Raw genomic sequence first — 6,000 nt, 5'->3', positions numbered from 1 at the left:
TCAGAAGGCTATAAAAGGCTATAAAAGGTTCCCAAATGCCAAGCAGGAAGTCCTGTGGAGACAGTCACTGAAAGTGTCACGGGCTGTGAATCAGTGTTGGAAGCAAAGGGAGTCTAGGCTCCAATCTAAGGACTTAAGCAAGGCTCACGAAAAGGTTAGAAACCCGGTGACCTAGATGTGACAGGACAAGAGTAGGGTTGTTAGAAATACGAGGAGAGGAGAGTCCCTTCCATGCCCTGGCTGGTTTGGCTCAGTGGATAGAGCATTGGCCTATGGACTGAAGGGTCCCAGGTTTGATTCTGGCCAAGGGCACATGCCTGGGTTGTAGGCAGATTCCCAGTAGGGGATGTGCTGGAGGCAGCAGATCAATGGTTCTCTCTCATCATTGATGTTTCTCCCTCTCTCTCTCTCTCTCTCTCTCTCTCTCTCTCTCTCTCTCTCTCTCTCTCCCTCTCCCTCTCCCTCTCCCTCTCTGAAATCAATAAAAAATATATATAATAAAAGAAAAGAGAAAGAAAGTCAGGGGTGATCAGGCCCTGGTTCACTGGACCTCATTGCCCAGGTGTTGCCTGGGGGCGGTAGGGCCAGCCGGTGACTCAGACCCAGAGGGCAGGTTTGCCTCTCCTCTTAGGATCGCTGCATTTTGGGAAAGGACTTAACTCCGAAGCTGGACACAAAGCTCTCCCCCCCCGACCCACAAAGAGCAAGAGAACGTGTAATGAAAGCATCTGGGTCCACCAGGGAGAAACTAGGTGGAAGAAGGGGACTAGACCCTGACTGCTTTTTCTGAAAACTTAAAACCTTTACACACTTTTGTAACCTTCACCAGCTTTTATACACCTTTTCACAATTTGTATAAACCTTTTTATCTGTTCAGAAATAACTATCATTCGAATGACTCAATTTCAATCCTTGTCCTATAAAATGTGTCTTCATACTTTATGCCTTCTATCATTACAACGATACAATTTTTTTCTTAATTTGAATTCTTAATTCTTAGAAACCTTAACTTCCAATGATAACCAAAAGTAAACAACCGGCATTCCTTAAGTTGATGTTTATGAACACACTTTAAACACACTCTTATTTTAAAGGAAACACACCTTCAACAAAGCACAAGACATTCCATCAACAGTCCCAAGTCCACTTATTGACCTTCTGCAATAAAAAGCTAAGAGCAGGCAAACTTAAACTTGTCTAGCAATGGACGTTTTAGAATTTCATGTTATTCTAAAATATTTAGATGTTCAATGACTTTTATCATGTAACCCAGCAATGCTTCAAAGTTTTTAAATTACTAAAGACGTCAGAAAACTATGTATAGGCAGATATGATTATAACTGAAAAGCTTTATCAAAACCCTTATTTCAATCACATTTATTGCCTTAACAGCTCTATGAGGTTTTATTTATTTTATTTTTTAAAAAATACATTTTCATTGATTTCAGAGAGGAAGGGAAAGAGAGAAAGAGATAGAAACATCAATGTTGAGAGAAAACCATTGATCGGCTGCCTCCTGCACGCCCCCGACTGGAGATTGAGCCCGCAACCCAGGCAGGTGCCCTGACTGGGAACTGAACCGTTCATAGGTTGACACTCAACCACTGAGCCATGCCAGCAGGCACAACTCCATGAGATTTTACAGCCAATTCTTATCCAAGCTATTTTCTTGATAAATTTTGTAGCAGGGATAACATGACCTTGACAACGCTTTAGGAGGCTGGAGGAAAAGGTGGTGGGGAGGAGGGAGCGGGCCTCCAGGCTTGCCAGCCACTTGGATTTCAAAGCGCCACATTCTTTTACGAAGGGAAGGGCTGTATTCCTCCTGGTAGCTTCTGAAGGCATGACTCAAAGAGAGGTCCAGCCTGCGGGGAAGGAAGAAGGCCTGGACGGAGGGAGCTTCCGGTGGGCTGGCGGTAGCTAAGGCAGCGAAGACACTGAAATGGAAAGTGCGGTTCCCAGGCCGGATGGACTCAGGACCCCTTTGGGGCCAGGCCCCACGGCAGCAGAAACAGCCTGGGGGGCTGTGAGGAGGGGAGGAGCACCCCAGAGGGCGGGCTTTTCTGGTTGCTGGATCCCACAATGGGCTGGTGTGGTGGGCGGGGGAGAGGTGAGTGAGAAGTCTATCCCGGAGGTGAGAAGTCCCAAGGGAAGGCATCCAGACCATCTGCACTGAGCACCGGAGAGAAGAAGGCTCATCACGATGTTAGGGTGTCCCACTCACACAGGGTGGCCCGGGACCTGGCCCCAGAAGCATGGGCCCTCTGCCCCCCGTGGGCGAGGACGTTGGTGAGGCAAAAGCCAGCACATTGGAGGGCCAAGGGACGTAACTCTGAGTCACCAGAAATCCGAGTGTTCAGCGTGATCTGGAGCAGCCTGCAGTCAGCAGTGCGGGGGAGGGGGGTGTCCCTTCAGGCCCCTCGGTGAATCCGGGTTTTGGCACCAAAATCTTAGGTCTGCGCCAACAGGAGCCAGGCCAGGTGGCGTTGTGAGGGTCTAAGAAGTTGCATTCTCTCACGGCGGCTGAGCCGGTATGTGGGTGTCAGCACCGAGGGGTGTTTATGTTCTTCTGTAGGGACCGGGTCATAGGAAGTACAGATAACGGGGCACACACCCAGGTTGTGGGCTCCATCCCCAGCAGGGGGGCCTGCAGGAGGCAGCCGATCAATGATTCCCTCTCATCACTGATGCTTTCTATCGCTCGCCCTCCTCCTCCTCTCTGAAATCAATATAAATAAATAAAGTAAGTAAGCAGTCCAGAGATGGAAGTCGCTGATGACACTTTACAATAATAGCAGTCAGCAGCTGTGTGTCACTGCAGGTTGCCCAGGACCAAACCAGAGGGGGTTGGACCTGCATTACCACCATTTGCCCACCACCCAGAACTGAAATATCATGGCTGACATGTACACATAAGGAACTGTTTGACATTGAAATTGGTTCTCAAAAGAACTGGTGGCCCAGAAAGAAGCTCACTACAGACTGATTCATATGCCTTTCAGCATAACAACTATTGCTTGTCTCATTTTTGATTCTTATAAGTATATTTCCAGTAGGATATGATCTCACTCATCTAGGGGAAATGGTGAACAACATAGACTGATGAACAAGAACAGACCCAGAGATAAGGAGCCATGGGTCAGACTGTTGGACCTCAGAGGGAGGGTGAGGATAAAAGGGAGAGATCAACGAAAGGACTTATGTGCACACATATGAGCCTAACCAGTGGTCAAGGACAATAGGGGAGGGGGGATTGAAATGGGGGGCTGAGGACAAATATGTGATACCTTAATCAATCAATAAATAATTTTTAAAAATAAAGTAAATAAGCAAATAAATGAAATATGTTGATTAGACAGAGCGTTCTTTCAGGTAAAACGTTGAGCCGATGCTTCTGCGACTCCCTGACAGCCTCGGCCGCCCTGCGACCTGTCGTGCCTCCTGTGTTCCTTCCTGGCCTTCCCCTGGGCCGCTTCCTCTGGGGGGATTCCTCGCTGCTGGTCCGTAGGCAGCGGGTCCTGAGGATGCCTCTCCAGGCCCAGTGCTCTCCTTCTAGTAGCCAGGTGGACGACTGGGAACCTCAATACTAATGCCTCAGACTCCCGTGCACCGATGGATGGTCCACGTAGGAGACACATTCAGCCAACCAGGTGCCCTCTTGTGAGGTTTGCCGGGAGAAGGCACCATCCCGTCGTTACTGCTGCTGGCGAATCCCGTTTGAGAAATAACACAGGCACTGAATGCTGTTGGAGCCGGGTCCTGCCTCAGGGCCAGTGGCCGTTTGCACAGGGTGGAGAGCAGCTGCAGCAGCAGCACCCTCCTGGCTCCTGGAACAGCCCTGCAGGGGCCCCTGCACCCAAGGGCCCAGAGGCAGCTCCCAGATTTCTGCGCCTCAGGCCGTGCCAACCATTCTGTAAGCATCTGCTCACAATACCTCGAGTGGCTTCTGTTTCCTGCACGCAACCTTGACTGAGAGGTCCCCTGCTCCGATGCCACCTTCCCAGCACGGCCTGGGTCCCCCGGATGCAGCAGACTAGGCTCGGTGCCCCCTGGGCTGTCCCATCGTGCCCGGCTTGTGAGCCCGAGCCTCAGCGTGTTTCCATGCCTGGCACCGGCGCCGGGCTCACAGCACGGACCGCGTCAGTGCTGGCTGAACCGGGACTTCCTCTGCCACGACGCCGGGGGGTGCTGGAATCCGGGCTCAGGAGCATCCGCCCGAATGCCTGATCAGCAAAGCCAAAGAACAAGTTGGTGCTAGACTTATGCTGGGTCCCAGGTGAATCCAGAGCCTGCAGCTTTCCCACACCTTGGCCCCCCTCACACACTGGCACTGGATCCCACCTGGCCCCCAGGAAAGGAATGCTAACGAAGGGGGGGCATTGTTTGTCTCAATGTTCACTCTCTGGTGGGTCACAGGGACTGCGATGAGACCTGCAAGCCATGACAACACAAGTGTCGGAGTCAGGAAAACCCAAGTTGGAAGGTGTGTAACTGCGGGTAACAAGTTATTTAACTTGGCTGAACCTTATCTTCGTCTATAAAATGGTGGTAATGCCCTAGCCGGTTTGGCTCAGTGGATAGAGTGTCGGCCTGAGAACTGGAGGGTTCGGATTTGATTCCGGTCAAAGGCATGAACCTTGGTTGCAGACTCGATCCCTGGCCCTGGTCAGGGCTCGTGTGGAAGGCAACCGATCAATGTGTCTCTCACATCGATGTTTCTCTCTGTGTGTGTCTCCCCCTCCTCTCCACTCTCTCTAAAAATCAATGGGAAATATACTCAGGTGAAGATTAACAAACAAAAAAAAAATAAAAACATAAAGTGGTGATAATAACATCAACCTTACGGAATTCTTGGAAGTAAACGGGATTCTCTGTCTAACATGCTTAGCACAGTATGTGCACTTTGGCAATGCTCCACACCCATCAGTTGCTGTTATTACGGTCGTCACTGTTGTTAATGGTACCATCACTGGACCACAATTTTGTTGCTACGTAGTTTTTTCTACATAAACTTCCAGCACAGATTCCCACGCACTTAGATTAGAATGCACTTTTCTACTACCTGCTCCTGAGGTGTTCCGTTTTACATGCTGAGCTGATGGACCCCTTTTGCAGAGGGTGCAGCCAGGCCCAGGGGTGGGGCTGCACTGAGGAAATAACAAAAGCTTCCATTCCAGTGGCTCTCCACACTAGCTGATAGAGTTAAAACAAAGCAAACGAAACCAAAAAACAATGTCTGGGCCCTAAACCACAGATTCTGATTGAATAGGTCCCAAGTACCAGGGCTTCTTCAAGTTCCCAGGGCGACTGTAATGTGAAGCTGAGAGCCACTGCCCAATATGGGAAAGATTAGTCAGCACTTCCATTACCCCCACCTTGGGGGGAGGGGAGAGGAGGATGAGGATGAGGGGAGGAGAGAAAAAAAGCATTGACTTTCTATAATCGCCACACCGTGGGGGAGGGGAGAAAACTAAAGATTATGGTTGAATTGTTCCACTTCTAATGTGAACAAGACATTCTCACTATGAACCTGGACAAATAATTCATCATGTGAATCCTCTGGTTAGTGTCCTGGTTTCTTGTCTAGAGGTGTCTGACCTGATGAGGACTCATCAGAAATGCTCCAGGATGTGTACGGAGCAAGCCTAACAGTACCTGTGAGGGACCGGTGTTGGCTCACAGGTGTCTGGCTTGTGCCAGCACCGTGCACGCTCTGGGGCTGGCTGCCAATGGCAGGTGCATGCCCTTTGATCCAGGGCAAGTGAAATGATCCCTGCTTTGGCATCAAACTCGGCTGGTATCTAAATGCTAGTGACAGCTGGGAGTGTGCTCAGACACAAAGTACATCTTACACATGTAACTGTGTTTTCATTATTAAAGTAATATGTAAAAGGAAATATACAAGACTGGGAAAACAGAAAAGTACAATAAACCATAATAGAAAACAACAGCAACAATATATATATATATATATATATATATATATATATATATATATAT

Source organism: Pipistrellus hanaki (assembly GCF_964339955.1).
Source record: "Pipistrellus hanaki genome assembly, chromosome: 8".
In the NCBI taxonomy this organism is placed as follows: domain Eukaryota; kingdom Metazoa; phylum Chordata; class Mammalia; order Chiroptera; family Vespertilionidae; genus Pipistrellus; species Pipistrellus hanaki.
This window is presented reverse-complemented; position numbering follows the sequence as displayed.